The following is a 21,561-nucleotide window of genomic DNA, read 5'->3' on the forward strand; positions in this document are numbered from 1 at the left end:
AGCTGCACTGAGAAGCCTTTGTACTATTACACTCAACTGAGCGACTTGATTAGTTTAGTGTTAGCTACCTACATAGCTGTCGTTGCTGTCTTCGTATCATCGTATCCAAGATAATTGTGTTGTTTAGGTTTTAGAGTGTGTAGTCTTAGAGTGATTATCTTAATTTACCGAGGTTAGCTAGCCAGCTGTTTGTAGTCCTTAACGTAGGTGACTCTGCTAGCTAGCCAACTCTGCTAGCTAGCCAACAGCTAGCCAACGCTAGCCAACGTCTTCTGTATAGAACTCAACTACCCGGTCGCATTCACAGGTTGTATCACTTTTTCACTTCATTTCATTACAGTACAACGGTTTGATTTGTTTGATCGTAGCTAGCTACTTAGCTAGCTACATAGCCGTCTTTGTATCAAAGATAATTGGGTAGTCTAGAGCGATTTTCTAGGTTCGCTAGCCATCTATTGTCGTTCTTTTAACGCAACGTAACGTAAACAACACTGCTAGCTAGCCTGCTAGCCCCCGAATAGCAACACTGCAGAAACTATTACACTCAACGGAACAACTTGATTAGTGTAGTGTCAACAACGCACCCACTGCCAGCTGGCCTACTTCAGCAGTACTGTATCATTTTAATCATTTTAGTCAATAAGATTCTTGCTACGTAGCTAACTTTCTGAACATTCGAGACGTGTAGTCCACTTGTCATTCAATCTCCTTTGCATTAGCGTAGCCTCTTCTGTAGCCTGTCAACTATGTGTCTGTTTATCCCTGTTCTCTCCTCTCTGCACAGACCATACAAACGCTCCACACGCGTGGCCGCGGCCACCCTACTCCGTGGTCCCAGCGCGCACGACCCACGTGGAGTTCCAGGTCTCCGGTAGCCTCTGGAACTGCCAATCTGCGGTCAACAAGGCAGAGTTCATCTCAGCCTATGCCTCCCTCCAGTCCCTCGACTTCTTGGCACTGACGGAAACATGGATCACCACAGACAACACTGCTACTCCTACTGCTCTCTCTTCGTCCGCCCACGTGTTCTCGCACACCCCGAGAGCGTCTGGTCAGCGGGGTGGTGGCACCGGGATCCTCATCTCTCCCAAGTGGTCATTCTCTCTTTCTCCCTTACCCATCTGTCTATCGCCTCCTTTGAATTCCATGCTGTCACAGTTACTAGCCCTTTCAAGCTTAACATCCTTATCATTTATCGCCCTCCAGGTTCCCTCGGAGAGTTCATCAATGAGCTTGATGCCTTGATAAGCTCCTTTCTTGAGGACGGCTCACATCTCACAGTTCTGGGCGACTTTAACCTCCCCACGTCTACCTTTGACTCTTTCCTCTCTGCCTCCTTCTTTCCACTCCTCTCCTCTTTTGACCTCACCCTCTCACCTTCCCCCCCTACTCACAAGGCAGGCAATACGCTCGACCTCATCTTTACTAGATGCTGTTCTTCCACTAACCTCACTGCAACTCCCCTCCAAGTCTCCGACCACTGCCTTGTATCCTTTTCCCTCTCGCTCTCATCCAACACCTCCCACACTGCCCCTACTCGGATGGTATCGCGCCGTCCCAACCTTCGCTCTCTCTCCCCCGCTACTCTCTCCTCTTCCATCCTATCATCTCTTCCCTCCGCTCAAACCTTCTCCCACCTATCTCCTGATTCTGCCTCCTCAACCCTCCTCTCCTCCCTCTCTGCATCCCTTGACTCTCTATGTCCCCTATCCTCCAGGCCGGCTCGGTCCTCCCCTCCCGCTCCGTGGCTCGATGACTCATTGCGAGCTCACAGAACAGGGCTCCGGGCAGCCGAGCGGAAATGGAGGAAAACTTCGCCTCCCTGCGGACCTGGCATCCTTTCACTCCCCTCCTCTCTACATTTTCCTCCTCTGTCTCTGCTGCTAAAGCCACTTTCTACCACGCTAAATTCCAAGCATCTGCCTCTAACCCTAGGAAGCTCTTTGCCACCTTCTCCTCCCTCCTGAATCCTCCGCCCTCCCCCCCTCCTCCCTCTCTGCAGATGACTTCGTCAACCATTTTGAAAAGAAGGTCGACGACATCCGATCCTCGTTTGCTAAGTCAAACGACACCGCTGGTTCTGCTCACACTGCCCTACCCTGTGCTCTGACCTCTTTCTCCCCTCTCTCTCCAGATGAAATCTCGCGTCTTGTGACGGCCGGCCGCCCAACAACCTGCCCGCTTGACCCTATCCCCTCCTCTCTTCTCCAGACCATTTCCGGAGACCTTCTCCCTTACCTCACCTCGCTCATCAACTCATCCCTGACCGTTGGCTACGTCCTTCCGTCTTCAAGAGAGCGAGAGTTGCACCCCTTCTGAAAAAACCTACACTCGATCCCTCCGATGTCAACAATTACAGACCAGTATCCCTTCTTTCTTTTCTCTCCAAAACTCTTGAACGTGCCGTCCTTGGCCAGCTCTCCCGCTATCTCTCTCTGAATGACCTTCTTGATCCAAATCAGTCAGGTTTCAAGACTAGTCATTCAACTGAGACTGCTCTCCTCTGTATCACGGAGGCGCTCCGCACTGCTAAAGCTAACTCTCTCTCCTCTGCTCTCATCCTTCTAGATCTATCGGCTGCCTTCGATACTGTGAACCATCAGATCCTCCTCTCCACCCTCTCCGAGTTGGGCATCTCCGGCGCGGCCCACGCTGGATTGCGTCCTACCTGACAGGTCGCTCCTACCAGGTGGCGTGGCGAGAATCTGTCTCCTCACCACGCGCTCTCACCACTGGTGTCCCCAGGGCTCTGTTCTTGGCCCTCTCCCTATTCTCGCTATACACCAAGTCACTTGGCTCTGTCATAACCTCACATGGTCTCTCTTATCATTGCTATGCAGACGACACACAATTAATCTTCTCCTTTCCCCCTTCTGATGACCAGGTGGCGAATCGCATCTCTGCATGTCTGGCAGACATATCCGTGTGGATGACGGATCACCACCTCAAGCTGAACCTCGGCAAGACGGAGCTGCTCTTCCTCCCGGGGAAGGACTGCCCGTTCCATGATCTCGCCATCACGGTCGACAACTCCATTGTGTCCTCCTCCCAGAGCGCCAAGAACCTTGGCGTGATCCTGGACAACACCCTGTCGTTCTCAACTAACATCAAGGCGGTGGCCCGTTCCTGTAGGTTCATGCTCTACAACATCCGCAGAGTACGACCCTGCCTCACACAGGAAGCGGCGCAGGTCCTAATCCAGGCACTTGTCATCTCCCGTCTGGATTACTGCAACTCGCTGTTGACTGGGCTCCCTGCCTGTGCCATTAAACCCCTTCAACTCATCCAGAACGCCGCAGCCCGTCTGGTGTTCAACCTTCCCAAGTTCTCTCACGTCACCCCGCTCCTCCGTTCTCTCCACTGGCTTCCAGTTGGCTCGCATCCGCTACAAGACCATGGTGCTTGCCTACGGAGCTGTGAGGGGAACGGCACCTCAGTACCTCCAGGCTCTGATCAGGCCCTACACCCAAACAAGGGCACTGCGTTCATCCACCTCTGGCCTGCTCGCCTCCCTACCACTGAGGAAGTACAGCTCCCGCTCAGCCCAGTCAAAACTGTTCGCTGCCCTGGCCCCCCAATGGTGGAACAAACTCCCTCACGACGCCAGGACAGCGGAGTCAATCACCACCTTCCGGAGACACCTGAAACCCCACCTCTTTAAGGAATACCTAGGATAGGTTAAGTAATCCCTCTCACCCCACCCCCCCCCTAAGTTTTAGATGCTCTATTGTTAAGTGACTGTCCCACTGGATGTCATAAGGTGAATGCACCAATTTGTAAGTCGCTCTGGATAAGAGCGTCTGCTAAATGACTTAAATGTAAATGTAACAACTCAATTTGTTTATCCAAACAAGTCAGATGCTTATAAAAGGATTTTAAGTTCATTGTCCCCTTTCTCTTCTTTGTTCCTAACCTGCACTGGTGAGATTCTCTCTCCCTCTCTCCCTCTCTCCCCCTCCTCCCTCTCCCTCTCCGCTTGTTAATGCTTTGTAAGCACTTAAGCTTTATGCCTTGTATGTGAATCCAACATTTCAATAGACTAATTGCATAGCTAGTCTTATTATGGGTCGCATGTGAGGTGTACATAATATGCATATATATCAAATATTACCCCACTAAAACGCCAAATTCCTTGACTGTCGGCAAATGATCTGCATTGAACAAGACTAGCACGTCAGACACACATGTCTATTCTCTCTTCTGTGTTTGATAAACTTGTATATCGCCATCCCAAGATGACGTAGCAGTCAGACATATTTGTCCTTCGTCTTGTCGTGTCCCATGTATATATATTTTTATATATTTTTCATCGCATATCTACTTACAATTTTTCTAAACCCTAATTTCAAAATACTCTGCTGCAACCCGCCTCACCCAATGTGGTGTGGACTTGCTTCTTCTCTAATGTATTTTTCTTTGCCTCTTACTGGAATCTCTCCAACATAAACTAGCCAGCTAACGGTCATCAGTTAACCTTAGCTCGGAAAGCTCTCGCCAGTTTGTACTACGCGATTCAACCAGAGCATACCGGCCCTATTTTTCTCTCTCCATATCCCAGGATTCCTATCGCAAGCTCTGAACCCTCTCACCTTCCGACCTTCGCAGCTAACGTCCCATGAATGCTAGCTGTCTAGAGCACAACGGACGGTTGGCTACGAGGCCCATCGAATACATTCCGAAGCCACTAGCTAGCAGTCAGCTATCCTTTGCTAGCGGCCATCAGCTACCTTTATCCCAGACAACTCTTGCCAGTCTGTACAGCGTACTCAAACCAGAGCTAGTCGGACTTATTCTTCTCGATATCTCCGGATTCCTACCGCAAGCTCTGAACCTTTTTTAAATTTGATTTGTTTTAAACATTTTTATTATGATATTTTTTAATATATTTTTTCCACCTGGAATTATAGCAGCTAACGACACCTGAATGCACAGCTGCTAATCTGCGGCCTGCTAGCTATCTTAAGTACATTGGACTGCTGATTTAAGAGGCCCTTCGGACATATTTCTTCGGCCACTATACATATTTTGCCAGTTGGCCTGGTTTACTACACGGAGCCCTGCTAATCCGTCCGCTGATGTAACTGCATCCGAGGGGGCACAACAGACTTCCTCCGTCGTGTCATCCCTCTAGGCCTTTCTGTTAGCCTGCTAGCCCCGTGCCACTAGCTGCCTGAAGCGACGCACTGGACTTGTATGATCACCCGGCTACGCATGCCTTTCCCTAACGTCACCATGCCGTGTCGGTGCTGTTCTGGTTTGTAACTATTGTTTCATTTCACTGTAGAGCCTCTAGCACTGCACAACACGCCTCGGCTAACAATTTAGTTCCACCCCCACACACGCAGTGACATCACCTGGTTTAAATGCTATTTCTAGAGACAATATCGCTTTCATTATCACTATATGCACAGGTTTACCCCACTGTATTCACATCCTACTATACCTCTGTCTGTACATTATGCCTTGAATATATTCTATCGTGCCCAGAAACCTGCTCCTTTTACTCTTTGTAATGAATGTACTAGGTGTCCAGTTCTGTTAGCTTTTAGCCGTACCCTTATTCTACTCCTCCTCTGTTCCTCCGGTGATGTAGATGTTAATCCAGGCCCTGCAGTGTCTACCTCCGCAGTGTCTACCCCTGCAGTGTCTACCTCAGTGTCTCTCATTTGTTGACTTCTGCAACCGTAAAAGCCTTGGTTTCATGCATTTTAACATTAGAAGCCTCCTCTCTAAGTTTGTTTTATTCACTGCCCTAGCACACTCCACCAATCCGGATGTCCTAGACGTGTCTGAATCCTGGCTTAGGAAGACCACCAAAAACCTTGACGTTTCCACTCCTAACTATAACATTTTCTGACAAGATATAACTGCCAAAGGGGGCGGTGTTGCAATTTACTGCAAAGATAACCTGTAGAGTTCTGTCTTACTATCCAGGTCTGTACCCAAACAATTTGAGCTTCTACTTCTAAAAATGTACCTTTCCAGAAACAAGTCTCTCACCGTTGCCGCTTGCTATAGACCACCCTCTGTCCCCAGCTGTGCCCTGGACACCATATGTGATTTGATTGCCCCCCCATCTATCTTCTGAGCTTGTGCTGCTAGGTGACCTAAACTGGGACATGCTTAACACCCCGGCCATCCTACAATCTAAGCTTGATGCCCCCAATCTCACACAATTTATCAATGAACCTACCAGATATAACCCCAAATCCGTAAACACGGGCACCCTCATAGATATCATCCTAACTAACTCACCCTCCAAATACACCTCTACTGTTTTTAACCAAGATCTCAGTGATCACTGCCTCATTGCCTGCATCCGTAATGGGACTGCGCGCAAATGACCACCCCTCATCACTGTCAAACGCTCTGTCACGACTTCTTCCGAAGTCGTTGCCTCTCCTTGTTCGGGCGGTGCTCGGCGTTCGACGTCACCGGTCTTCTAGCCATCATTGATCCTTTTTTCATTTTCCATTGGTTTTGTCTTGTCTTCCCACACACCTGATTTCTATCCCATTCATTACCTGTTGTGTATTTAACCCTCTGTTTCCCCTCATGTCTTTGTCAGAGATTGTTTTATTGTCAGTGTAGTGTGATTGTTGTTTAGGTGCGCGTCGGGTCCTCGTACCCATGTTTGTTTGTTTATGTACGTTTAGTGTTATGGAGCACACTCCGTGGACTTTATTAAAAGACTCCATTTTACACTCCATTTGACTCTCCTGCGCCTGACTTCCCTGCCACCTATTACACCTATACATGACACACTCCCCAAAACACTTCTGCAAGCAGGCCTTTCTAATCGACCTGGCTGCGGTATCGTGGAACGACATTGACCTCATTAGAGGAGTAGAGGATGCCTGGTTATTCTTTAAAAGTGCCTTCCTCACCATCTTAGATAGGCATGCCCCCTTCAAAAAATGTAGAACCAGGAATAGATATAGCCCTTGGTTCACTCCAGACCTGTGCCCTTGACCAGCACAAAACACCCTGTGGCGTTCTGCATTAGCATCGAATAGCCCCCGTGATATGCAACTTTTCAGGGAAGTTAGGAATCAATATACACAGGCAGTTAGGAAAGCTAAGGCTAGCTTTTTTTAAACAGAAATTTGCATCCGGTCCTTAACGATATCATAACCGCCATCGATAAGAGACATTACTGTTCAGCTGTATTCGACCTGATCAAGTCTTTTGACTCTGTCAATCACCGGGTTTGACAATCTGGACCCTCTATTTCTGAAACTGTCCGCCGCCATTGTCGCAACCCTTATTACCAGCCTGTTCAACCTCTCCTTCGTATCATCTGAGATCCCCAAGGATTGGAAAGCAGCTGCAGTCATCCCCCTCTTCAAAGGGGGGGACACTCTTGACCCAAACTGCTACAGACCTATATCTATCCTACCATACCTTTCTAAGGTCTTCGAAAGCCAAGTCAACAAACAGGTCACTGACCATCTCGAATCCCACCGTACCTTCTCCGCTGTGCAATCCGGTTTCCGAGCCGGTCACGGGTGCACCTCAGCCACACTCAAGGTACTAAACGATATCATAACCGCCATCGATAAAAGACAGTACATGCAAAGTAATTAATTACTTTTTTTCATGTAGCAAAAATGAAATACAATATGGGTGAAGTAGTCAAGAATTTCCTTTCTTTTTCGGCATCAGACATACCTAATTCACACTTGAAACATAGTTTTTGTGTTTAATAGGCTAAATTACACATTCTGTTAACAGCTGACTCCCGAGTGATCTGTCTTGCAATTTGTAGTCTAAGAGTTCAGATTTCGATATGATAATTTATAACGAAATAGCTTGGATGTAGTGAACTACTTTTTCAAAGTAACTTTAGTTAAGTAAACAGTTTTTTTCTTTAAAAAGCTTTAATGCAACTTAACTTCTTTTACAAGTAATTGGTAACTTGGTCAACTATATTTTCAGAGTAGCTTCCCCAACACTGCTCTACAGTAAATGTCACAATATGTAGCCTATTGGCCATGGGTATGACAAGTGGAGCGTGTTCATGGATGCAATGGGATGCAAGGCTTCCCCCCCCCAAAAAATACCAAGAAAAAAATAATAATAATGTCTTTCATCTCTCTGAGTTTCATAAACGTCCTTACATTCTTAAGAAGCTGAATGTATCTCACCAGAGAAAGAATCAGAGCGAACAAAACCAACAAAACAAAAAAAGTGTCAAGGGAAGCAAGTTTGGATTTGGCTTTAGACCAATCAAATCACAAACCAAACATCATTATTGACAGAAAAAAATTGAATTGTTGCATATCATTGTGTGGTTGTCCTCCGGTGTTTAGCTAGCTACTTTTGGTATCTTTTAGTTGTCACTAGGGTTGGAAAAGGTCGGAAACTTTCCTGTACATTTCCTGAATTTTTCCAGTAAATTTTCCATGGGAAGTCCATGGGAATTTTGCTTTTAACTATCCCCAATTCAATGGAATTGCAACCCTCTGCATACACAGTACACTCTTCCATCACATGTACAGCTGATTCTCAAGATCTTGCACACTAATGAGACGCTATTGAGCCCACACTACTACAATGTCTGAGCCAAGGACCACATCCTTTCTGGTAAGTTTTGATTACAATACTGGACGGGGTAAATATATTTTATATGACATACATGATTTTTTGTTAACTAGTAAATAGTAGCCTACAGCAAAGTGTGTTGAAATTACACTGCTCAAAAAAATTAAGGGAACACTTAAACAACACAATTGCACTCCGTGTAGGATGTTTTGCATTTGCCAGAGAACACCAAGATTGGCAAATTCGCCACTGGCGCCCTGTGCTCTTCACAGATGAAAGCAGGTTCACACTGAGCACATGTGACAGACATGAGAGTCTGGAGACGTCGTGGAGAACGTTCTGCTGCCAGCAACATCCTCCAGCATGACCGGTTTGGCGGTGGGTCAGTCATGGTGTGGGGTGGCATTTTTTTTGGGGGGGGGGGGGCCGCACAGCTCTCCATGTGCTCACCAGAGGTAGCCTGACTGCCATTAGGTACCGAGATGAGATCCTCAGACCCCTTGTGAGTCCATATGCTGGTGCAGTTGGCCCTGGGTTCCTCCTAATGCAAGACAATGCTAGACCTCATGTGGCTGGAGTGTGTCAGCAGTTCCTGCAAGAGGAAGGCATTGATGCTATGAACTGGCCCGCCCGTTCCCCAGACCTGAATCCAATTGAGCACATCTGGGACATCATGTCTCGCTCCATCCACCAACGCCACGTTGCACCACATACTGTCCAGGATCAGCCTGTAGTGTGGTTTTCCACTTTAATTAATTAATGAGTGTGACTCCAAATCCAGACCTCCATGGGTTGATAAATTTGATTTCCATTGATCATTTGTGTGTGATTTTGTTGTCAGCACATTCAACTATGTAAAGAAAAAAAGTATTTAATAAGAATATTTCATTCATTCAGATCTAGGATGTGCAACTGGGTACTGGACTTCCTGAGAAGTCCTGTGGACTTCAGGAAACAGCAGAGGGAACACCCCCCTATCCACATCGATGGAACAGTAGTGGAGAGGGTAGTAGTTTTAAGTTCCTCGGCGTGCACATCACAGACAAACTAAATTGGTCCACCCACACAGACAGCATCGTGAAGAAGGCGCAGCAGCGCCTCTTCAACCTCAGGAGGCTGAAGAAATTTGGCTTGTCACCAAAAGCACTCACAAACTTCTACAGATGCACCATCGAGAGCATCCTGTCGGGCTGTATCACCGCCTGGTACGGCAACTGCTCCGCCCACAACCTTAAGGCTCTCCAGAGGGTAGTGAGGTCTGCACAACGCATCACCGGGGGTAAACTACCTGCCCTCCAGGACACCTACACCACCCGATGTCACAGGAAGGCCATAAAGATCATCAAGGACAACAACCACCCGAGCCACTGCCTGTTCACCCCGCTATCATCCAGAAGGCGAGGTCAGTACAGGTGCATCAAAGCTGGGACCGAGAGACTGAAAAACAGCTTCTATCTCAAGGCCATCAGACTGTTAAACAGCCATCACTAACATTGAGTGGCTGCTGCCAACACACTGACTCAACTCCAGCCACTTTAATAATGGGAATTGATGGGAAATTATGTAAAATATATCACTAGCCACTTTAAACAATGCTACCTAATATAATGTTTACATACCCTACATTATTCATCTCATATGTATACGTATATACTGTACTCTATATCATCTACTGCATCTTTATGTAATACATGTATAACTAGCCACTTTAACTATGCCACTTTGTTTACATACTCATCTCATATGTATATACTGCACTCAATACCATCTACTGTATCTTGCCTATGCCACTCTGTACCATCACTCATTCATATATCTTTATGTACATATTCTTTATCCCCTTACACTTGTGTCTATAAGGTAGTAGTTTTGGAATTGTTAGCTAGATTACTTGTTGGTTATTACTGCATTGTCAGAACTAGAAGCACAAGCATTTCGCTACACTCGCATTAACATCTGCTAACCATGTGTATGTGACAAATACAATTTGATTTGATCATTTTGGTGTTCCCTTTATTTTTTTTGAGCAGTGTATTTCTAACTTATCAACTTCTGCTTGTTTGTTTTTGCTACCATGTGGGTTTTAGCTTGCTTGAGCCTGCTAACTGAGTGTCAGTTCACCTACAGGTTTCATTTTAAAATATGTATCTTACAAAGGAGTTTAATATAACTGCTTAACTATTTCTCTGTACAAGGAATTGTACTTTGTTTTATTTTTACTCATTTTTTTCTAATCTTTAGAGGAAAATGCCACGGGCATCTGATGTGTGGAGACATTTCACTGTAGCTAATGTAGAAGGAAAGGCTGTGTACATTTGCAAATACTGTGCCAAATCATATGTGAAGAATGCAACAAAGATGCAGAATCATCTGGCCAAGTGCATACAATTCCCTCAGCGCTCACAACAAGCAACCTCTGACAAAAGTCTCTCTACTTCTATTCGAGGTGAAAATGATGAATCTGACACCATCAATAGCAACAGCTCTTGATCCTCCTGGAATCAGAAGTTTTTGTTAACTCAATGGAGGAACGTAGTCAGAGAAATGCTGATGAATGTCTTGCTCGAGCTGTGTATGCAACTGGTTCACCTCTGATGCTCACAGGCCATGTGTATTAGAAGAGATTTATGAATGTTCTTCGATTTAATCATTCACAATGTCTACTAATGATAAGGTCAAATGTTTATGTCTCCATATATGGTAACTATATCAAATGCAAAAAAACATTACATTTAAATGGTAAACATCAATTTGCATATATTTCCATTAATTCCCGTATAGTTCCATTAATTCCAATATATTCCTGTTAACTCCCGTGGAAAGTTTCCACCTCTGAATATTCCCCAAAATGTGCAACCTTAGTTGTCACTATATGAGACTGACCATAGGAGATTGGACCTTCGCAGCTAGCTAGTTGATAGCGAGTGGCAATTGTCCAGAAGCATGCACCAGTTAGCCTCGAGCTAGGCCCATCTCCCGGCTAGCAAATGAAGTACACCAACTACAACACTTGTCTTGCCAATTGGCCTGGACCCTTTGTCGACACGGAGCCCTGCCGATCCATCACGACTGGTCTGCTGAAGTAACTCGGCCGATGTGCTCTCAACAGGCCTCTGCGTCATTGGTGGTGATCCATCTGCTAGCCCTGGCCTGCTTGCTCCCTGAACACCATGTCTCCCGCTCGCTCAACATAGTAATCAACTACCGAACCCTGTTCCAGCTATTGCTCTTCATTGGACCCTATGATCACTCGGCTACACAGCCGATGCCTGCTGGACTGTCCATTAACACGGTTCTTCATTTTGTTTATATATCTGTCTGCCCCAGCCTCAAACTCAGGGCCTGTGTGTAGCTAACTGACTCGCTCTGCCCATTCGTTGTTGTTGTCCTAGCTGTTTACCCATTGTTGTCTCACCCGTTGTTGTCTTAGCTCTCCCAATCAACACCTGTGATTGCTTTATGCCTTTCTATAATGTCATTATGCCTTAAACTGTTGTTAAGGGCAACTCTCATTGTTTTATTTTTCTGCGAAGCCCCTAGTCCTGCTCAACATGCCTTGGATCGCTCCTTTGTCCCACCCCCCACACATGCGGAGACCGCACCCAGCTTAACTGGCACCTCCAGGGATGCAACCTCTCTCATCGTCACTCAATGCTTAGGTTTACCTCCACTGTATTCGCACCCTACCATACCCTTGTCTGTACACTATGCCCTGAATCTATCCTACCACGCCAAGACATCTGCTCCTTTTATTCTCTGTTCCCAACGCACTAGACGACCAGTTCCTAAGGCCTTTAGCCGTATCCTCATCCTACTCCTCCTCTGTTCCTCTGGTGATGTAGAGGTTAACGCAGGCCCTGTGTGTCCCCAGGCGCTCTCATTTCATGACTTCTGCAACCGTAAAAGCCTTGGGTTCATGCATGTTAACAACACCTCCTCCCTAAGTTTGCTTTATTCACGGCTTTAGCACACTCCGCCAACCCTGATGTGCTAGCCGTGTCTGAATCCTGGCTTAGGAAGCCCACCAAAAACTCTGAAATTTCCATCCCCAATTACAACATTTTTCATCAAGACAGAACTGCTAAAGGAGGCGGAATTGCAATCTACTGTAGAGATAGCCTGCAGAGTTCTGTCACACTATCCAGGTCTATGCCCAAACAGTTCGAGCTTCTACTTTTAAAGATCCATCTCGCCAGGAAAAAAATCCTTCACTGTTGCCGCTTGTTATAGACCCCCCCTCACCTCCTAGCTGTGCCCTGGACACCATATGTGAATTGATTGCCCCCCCATCTATCGTCAGAGTTCTTCTGCTAGGTGACCTAAATTGGGATATGCTTAACACCCTGGCCATCCTACAATCTAAGCTAGATGCCCTCAATCTCACACAAATTATCAAGGAACCTACCAGGTACAACCCCAAATCTGTAAACATGGGCACCCTCATAGATATCATCCTGACCAACTTGCCCTCTAAATACACCTCTGCTGTTTTCAACCAGGATCTCAGTGATCACTGCCTCATTGCCTGTGTCCGCGGTCAAACGACCACCCCTCATCACTATCAAACGCTCCCTAAAACACTTCTGCGAGCAAGCCTTTCTAATCGACCTGGCCCGGGTATCCTGGAAGGATATTGACCTCATCCCGTCAGTAGAGGATGCCTGGTTGTTCTTTAAAGGTGCTTTCCTCACCATCTTACATAAGCATGCCCCGTTCATTTTTTTGTTTAACTAAGAACAGATACAGCCCTTGGTTGACTGCCTTGACCAGCACAAAAACACCCTGTGGCGTACTACACTAGCTTCGAATAGTCCCCGCGATATGCAACTTTTCAGGGAAGTCAGGAACAAATACACACAGTCAGTTAGGAAAGCAAAGGCCATGGAGGAATGGGCCAAAATACAAGCAACAGTGTGTGAAAACCTTGTGAAGACTTACAGAAAACGTTTGACCTCTGTCATTGCCAACAAAGGTTATATAACAAAGTATTGAGATAAACTTTTGTTATTGAGCAAATACTTATTTTCCACCATCATTTGCAAATAAATTCATTAAAAATCCTACAATGTGATTTTCTGGATTTTTTTTCTCCTTTTGTCTGTCACAGTTGAAGTGTACCTATGATGAGGATTACAGGCCTCTCATCTTTTAAGTGGGAGAACTTGCACACTTGGTGGCGGACAAAATACTTTTTTTGCCCCACTGTATATCCATCCTGCCCTGCCTTTCTAAAGTCTTCGAAAGACAAGTGAACAAACAGATCACTGACCATTTCGAAACCCACCGTACCTCAGCCACGCTCAAGGTACTAAACGATATCATAACCGCCATTGATAAAGACACTACTGTGCAGCCGTATTCATTGATCTGGCCAAGGATTTCGACTCTGTCAATCACCACATCCTCATCAGCAGACTCGACAGCCTTGGTTTCTCAAATGATTGCCTCGCCTGGTTCACCAACTACTTCTCTGATAAAGTTCAGTGTGTCAAATTGGAGGGTCTGCTGTCCGGACCTCTGGCAGTCTCTATGGGGGTGCCACAGGGTTCAATTCTTGGACCAACTCTCTTCTCTGTATACATCAATGAGGTTGCTCTTGCTGCTGGTGAGTCTCTGATCCACCTCTACGAAGACGACACCATTCTGTATACTTCTGGCCCTTCTTTGGACACTGTGATAACAACCCTCCAGGCAAGCTTCAATGCCATACAACTCTCCTTCCGTGGCCTCCAATTGCTCTTAAATACAAGTAAAACTAAATGCATGCTCTTCAACCGATCGCTACCTGCACCTACCCGCCTGTCCAACATCACTACTCTGGACGGCTCTGACTTAGAATACGTGGACAACTACAAATACTTAGGTGTCTGGTTAGACTGTAAACTCTCCTTCCAGACCCATATCAAACATCTCCAATCCAAAGTTAAATCTAGAATTGGCTTCCTATTTCGCAACAAAGCATCCTTCACTCATGCTGCCAAACATACCCTTGTAAAACTGACCATCCTACCAATCCTCGACTTTGGCGATGTCATTTACAAAATAGCCTCCAATACCCTACTCAACCAATTGGATGCAGTCTATCACAGTGCAATCTGTTTTGTCACCAAAGCCCCATATACTACCCACCATTGCGACCTGTACGCTCTCGTTGGCTGGCCCTCGCTTCATACTCGTCGCCAAACCCACTGGCTCCATGTCATCTACAAGACCCTGCTAGGTAATGTCCCCCCTTATCTCAGCTCGCTGGTCACCATAGCATCTCCCACCTGTAGCACACGCTCCAGCAGGTATATCTCTCTAGTCACCCCAAAAACCAATTCTTTCTTTGGCCGCCTCTCCTTCCAGTTCTCTGCAGCGCAATGACTGGAACGAACTACAAAAATCTCTGAAACTGGAAACACTTATCTCCCTCACTAGCTTTAAGCACCAACTGTCAGAGCAGCTCACAGATTACTGTACCTGTACATAGCGCACCTATAATTGAACCCAAACAACTACCTCTTTCCCAACTGTATTTAATTTATTTATTTTGCTCCTTTGCACATTCTTCCATTGCAAAACTAAGTTCCATTACTTGCTATATTGTATTTACTTTGCCACCATGGCCTTTTTTGCCTTTACCTCCCTTCTCACCTCATTTGCTCACATTGTATATAGACTTGTTTATACTGTATTATTGACTGTATGTTTGTTTTACTCCATGTGTAACTCTGTGTCGTTGTATCTGTCGAACTGCTTTGCTTCATCTTGGCCAGGTCGCAATTGTAAATGAGAACTTGTTCTCAACTTGCCTACCTGGTTAAATAAAGGAGAAATAAATAAAGATAAATAAAAAAATGACCTTCAATGCCATACAACACTCCTTCCGTGATTATTCTGCCACTGTCTTTTTATTATCTCGGCCTTTAGCCCTATATCACAGTGCCAAGGCTTATGAACAAAGTGCCAAGGCTTATTGAGCAAACAACGCAATTATCACAACAGATAGGTTGTAATGTTTTTTTTCTGGATTAGCTTCTCCAGTGATTTAACCTACATGCCACAATTGGTTATGACTGCAGTAATTTGGACTGAAAATGAGACATTACCTTTTCTTCCCAGAGTACCACTCGATGAAGAACCAGTGTAGAACCAGTGGCAGCATTGCCATGAAGCCCAGGTACAGCCAGTCATAAAGTTCAGGGGATTCTGTACACTTCTCACAGATCTTCTGCATGTTTGTCTTCTCTCCTCTGGGACATACCTGATAATTCAACTACATTTTAGGGTATGGGTTTAGCCTAATACTCGGTTACAGAACTTAGTGCTACATTAGTAGCTAGAATGGCCTTCCAACAGCTCAGTTGATTTGTTAAAATTCAGCTGGAACTACACTCACCCCACATTCTCCATCAAATGAGCCATTTATCAACATCTTGCCACAATAATGTCCCGGACAGGTTGAACTCATGGCTACGGCTGTAATGAAACAGTAATACAACCAATCAGTTATTGACAATACTGCGGACATCTAACAATGTAGCTACATTATATGAACAAAAGTATGTGGACACCTGCTCGTCGAACATCTCAATGCAAAATCATTGGCATTAATATGGAGTTGATCTTCCCTTTGCTGCTATTATAGCCTCCACTCTTCTGGGAAGGCTTTCCACTAACTGTTTGAACATTGCTGCGGGGACTTGCTTCCATTCAGCCACAAGCGCATTACTGAAGTCGGTAAATTATGTTGGCCGATTAGGCCTGGCTCATAATTGGCGTTCCAATTCATCCCAAAGGTGTCGATGGGGTTGAGGTCAGGGCTCTGAGCAGGCCAGTCAAGTTCTTCCACGCCGATTTCAACAAACCCTTTCTGTATGGTCCTCGCTTTGTGCACAGGGGCATTGTCATGCTGAAACAGTACAAGGCCTTCCCCAAACTGTTGCCACAAATTTGGAAGCACAGAATCATCTAGAATGTCATTGTATGGTGAAGCGTTAAGATTTCCCTTCACTGGAACTAAGGGGCCTAGTCCTAACCATGAAAAAGAACCCCAGACCATTATTCCTCCTCCACCAAACTTTACAGTTGGCACTATGCATTGGGGCAGGTCGCGTTCTCCTGGCATCCACCAAACCCAGATTTGTTCATCGGACTCCTAGATGGTGAAGTGTGATTCATCACTCCAGAGAAAGCATTTCCACTGCTGAAGAGTCCAATGGCAGCGAGCTTTACACCACTCGCTTGGCAATGCATATAGTAATCTTAGGCTTGTATGCAGCTGCTCAGTCATGGAAACCCATTTCATGAAACTGACTTTGCTTCCAGAGGCAGTTTGGAACTCGGTAGTGAGTGTTGCAACCGAGGACAGACTATTTTTATACGCTATGCATTTCAGCACTGTGGTTCAGCTCTGTGAGCTTGTGTGGCCTACCACTTCACGGCTGAGCTGTTGTTGCTCCTAGACATTAACACAATATCAGCACTTACAGTTGACCGGGCCAGCTCTAGCAGGGCAAAAATTGGACAAACTGACTTGTTGGAAAGGTGGCATCCTATGACGGTGCCACGTTGAAAGTCACTGCGCTCTTCAGTAAGGCCATTCTACTGTCAATGTTTGTCTATTGAGATTGCATGGCTGTGTGCTCGATTTTATACATCTGTCAGCAACAGGTGTGGCTGAAATAGCCGAATCCACTAATTTGAAGAGGTGTCCACATACTTTTGTATATATAGTGTAACGTTACTAATCACCTAAAAACTAGCAAGTATGTTGGCTAGCTAGCTAAAATAGCTAACTAGCTATCTAGCTTTCCTGGTTTAGGCGACAGGGCGTAATATTAAAGTCATCACATCATTAAGCAGACACTTTCCAAGTATAATGTAGCTACATTACCCATATTTTTATTCAATATCCATACGATTTAGATGAATACGTGGTACATGATGTTTCCAAACAACGATTTAATTTCTGCTACATCAACCGACAAACCGGAAGCTCCTGCTAGTGGTTCGGTCGTCACTAGTTACCACAAGCACAAAGTCATAAACCCCGCCTATTCCTGCATTTGAGCTTCTTAAAATGATATTTTAAAGCAAACCTTAACCCCACTGCTAACCTAATGTCTAACCATAAAGTAAATTTTTATTTCATGAATTGTTACGATACACTCAATGTTGACTTTGTTGCTGTGGTATTTAGTGGAAACCCATTAGGTCTTCAATTTACTTCTTCGCCCTTTTTGGTTTCTATGCGTCAAGCTGACTAAAGATACGCGCAACAGCGCTCTCTTGGGTTCCGAAAAAATGCCAACCCCAAATTGAGCCTCGTTTATGCCTTGCGCTAACATGTGAGTTTCGTGATCATCTGATCAATATGATCTAATTACTATCTGATCAAAGTTTGTCGCGTCTACACATGATGTTAAAATGTCTCTCTTATCTGTCCACTGTGTCCACATTGTGATCAGATTTCCTGGTGCCTCCCTGTATGCAAAATATTTGAAGATTATTTTCAATATAATGTGAATGTATTTATTTTAAGACAATTATTGATGCCATAAGTCAATGGTACTAGCTGTCAATAAAAAAATATTGATTTTTTTACAAGCATTTCGCTACATCTGCAATAACATCTGCTAAACACATGTATGTGACCAATAAAATCTGCACTTGATTGATTTCCAGATGGCTCCCTGACTACCTCCAGAGGTGGTCAGGAAGATCTGATCACAATGTGTCTTAATCGTCTACACCTGTCTAAAAATGTTGGCCCAATCAGAATGTGGACAAGATCAGAACAGAGAATACACGTTAGCACCAGATGTAAGTAGGGCTTTTCTTGTCAACGTCAACTTGGTTTGATCTTCACGTTGTTGTATTTTTAGCAGTATATATAGTATTTTTGATGTTTTCAGTATATGTTGAACACTTTCAGACAATGCACATAATCACACAAAAAAAATGTATGAGTTTATTTTAAAGGTACCTGATAAACTATTTATAAATTGTGTGTTCACCATTTCTTTATCATTAGTCCCGCATTTATAAACCATTTACGAATCATTAGTTAAGTCTTTGTGCAGTCCTTAATCTAAAGTGAGTGCTATTTATACTTTATAAACATTTTATAAATGTTTTGAGTGACCAGTGTAATTTTTCACAAAAAGATGGACATGCCCTTGGTAGACATTCCAGCAGTACGTAGTAACATAATAAGCACACAACACACGTTCAACTAGCTTACTAGCATTTACAAATGTGAGAATAATGATTCAAAATGGTGAACTCACAATTTATAAATGCCTTATAAATGGTTTATTAGGTACCCATAAAATAAAGTGTAGCAAAGTTAACTGAAGTTAACTGATTAACTCTGACAGCCTCCCTAGAGAGAGAGAGATATATAGAGGCTGAAAGACACAGACAGACAGACGGACGGACGGACGGACGGACGGACGGACGGACAGAAATACAAAGCCCTGTGCCACAGAGCGATGGACCTAAAGAAGAATCAACTCAGCCAGCTGGTTCTGGGGCTCTGTTCACAAACACAAACAGACCCCAGCACAGCAGCACAATTAGACCCAATCAAATAATGAGAAAGTAAAAAGATAACTATTTGACACACTGGAAATAATCAAACAAAAAAAACGAGCAAATTCCAATGCTATCTGGCCCTAAACAGAGTACACAGTGGCAGAACACCTGACCACTGTGACTGACAAAAAAATATGAAAATCCTTGCTATCCCTGCCATAGGCAGACCTGGCTCTCAAGAAGAGAAAGCAGGTTATGTGCCCACTGTCCAAAAAAAATAAGTGAAAACTGAGCTGCACTTCCTAACCTGCCAAATGTATGACCAAATTAGAGACACATATTTCCCACAGATCACACAGACCCACAAATAATTTGAAAACAAATCAATCATTGATAAACTCCCATATCTGTTTGGCAAAATACCGCAATGTGAAATCACAGCAGCAAGATTTGTGGCCCGTTGCCATGAGAAAAGGGCAACCATTTACAACATTGTAAATATCACCAATATATCTGTTTATTTATCTCCCCCACTATTCATACTACAACTATTTGCACATTGTTAAAATATAACACTTGAAAATATAATACTTGAAATGTCTAGCTTTTTTAAACCATTTTGGGTGCAATGTTACATTTTTTGTATTTCTTTTTTTACATTGTTTTTATAAATAGTTTTTTATTGATGTGGATACATTTGTTTCTTCTCACTTTTGTGTATTGTTTGAATTGATGGGGGAGCACAGAGAGAAAGTTCACAATTATGCCACCTCCACTGAGTAATACACTGTATGTAGAAATGTAATGTCAAAATATATGTTTAGTACATAAGGGGAAATCTGCACTCGCTATATCATATTTTTTTCATCAAAAACTACAGAGTTGTATATTTATTTTTGTATCATGGCGCCGGAGAAGATGGCTGACGTTTTACGTGCTCCTATCCAACTGTGTTTTTTTGTTAGTTTCTTTGTGTTGTTTGTGACTTATTCTGTAAATGATTTTGCACATAATGTTGCTGACCGAAAATAACTTCTGGACATCAGAACAGCGATTACTCACCACGAACTGCCAGAAGATTTTTTTTTTTCCTTTAACAAGTCCGATGAGCCCGACGTGAAGGGCATACTGCTTTCCCAGGGACAGACCCAAATCCCTGTCATTTGCGTGAAGAGAAGACGGAGAAAAAGAACGCAGAGGTCGGTCTGCCTTCTGAGAAGTCGTAGGCGATCTGCCTTCCGTTCAACTAGCTAACGTGCAATCATTGGAAAATATTGACAACCTACGAGGAAGATTAAACTACCAACAGGACATTAAAAACTGTAATATTTTATGCTTCATGGAGTTGTGGCTGAATGACGACATACATTGTATCGGCAGGATAGAACAATGGCATTTGGTAAGACAAGGGGTGGTGGACAATGTATATTTGTAAACAACAGCTGGTGCACGATATCTAAGGAAGTCTTGAGGTTTTGCTTGCCTGAGGTAGAGTATCTCATGATAAGCTGTAGACCACACCACACCGTACCTAGAGAGTTTTCATCTGTATTTTTTGTACCTGTCTACATACCACCATGCTGGCACTAAAACCACACTCAATGAGCTGTATACCGCCATAAGAGAACAGGACGATGCTCATCCAGAGGCGGCTCTCCTAAAGGCCAGGGACTTTAATGCAGGGAAACTTAAATCAGTTTTACCTCAATTCTATCAGCACGTCATATGTGCAACCAGAGGGAAAAAATCTAAACCACCTTTACTCCACACACAGAGATTCGCCCTCCATTTGGCAAATCTGACCATAATTCTATCCTCCTGATTCCTGCTTACAAGTTAATATTAAAGCAGGAAGCACCAGTGACTCGGTCAATGAAAAAGCAATCAGATTAAGCAGATTCTAAGCTACAGAACTGTTTTGCTAGCACAGACTAGAATATGTTCCGGGACCCTTCCGATGGCATTGAGGGGTACACTACATCAGTCATTGGCTTCATCAATAAGTGCATCAATGACATCGTCCCCACAGTGACCGTACGTACACCAACCAGAAGCCATGGATTACAGGCAACATCAGCACAGCGCAAAGACTAAGCTAAGGACCCTGGGACTAAACACCTCCCTCTGCAACTGGACCTGCCCCCAGGTGGTAAGGCGGGACAACACATCTGCCATGCTGATCCTCAACACAGGGCCCTTCAGGGGTGCGTGCTCAGTGCCCTCCTGTACACCCTGTTCACTCATGACTGCACGGCCAGGCACAACTCCAACACCATCATTAAGTTTGCCGATGACAACAGTGGTAGGCCTGATCACCGGCAACAATAAAACAGCCTATAGGGGGCGGTCAGAGACCTGGCCATGTGGTGCCAGGACAACAACTCTCCCTCAACGTGATCAGGACAAAGGAGATGATTGTGGATTACAGGAAAAGGACGACCGAGCACGCCCCCATTCTCATCGATGGGTCTGTAGTGGAGCAGGTTGAGAGCTTCA

At 44.7% G+C, this 21,561-nt stretch overlaps 1 pseudogene; it reads right to left on the reverse strand.

The window, feature by feature from the left end:
• LOC124045318 overlaps positions 1–17,541 on the reverse strand; it is a 20,027-nt pseudogene extending 2,486 nt beyond the window's left edge.
• Positions 17,542–21,561: the final 4,020 nt, after the last annotated feature.

Source organism: Oncorhynchus gorbuscha, linkage group LG10 (assembly GCF_021184085.1).
Source record: "Oncorhynchus gorbuscha isolate QuinsamMale2020 ecotype Even-year linkage group LG10, OgorEven_v1.0, whole genome shotgun sequence".
NCBI lineage: Eukaryota > Metazoa > Chordata > Actinopteri > Salmoniformes > Salmonidae > Oncorhynchus > Oncorhynchus gorbuscha.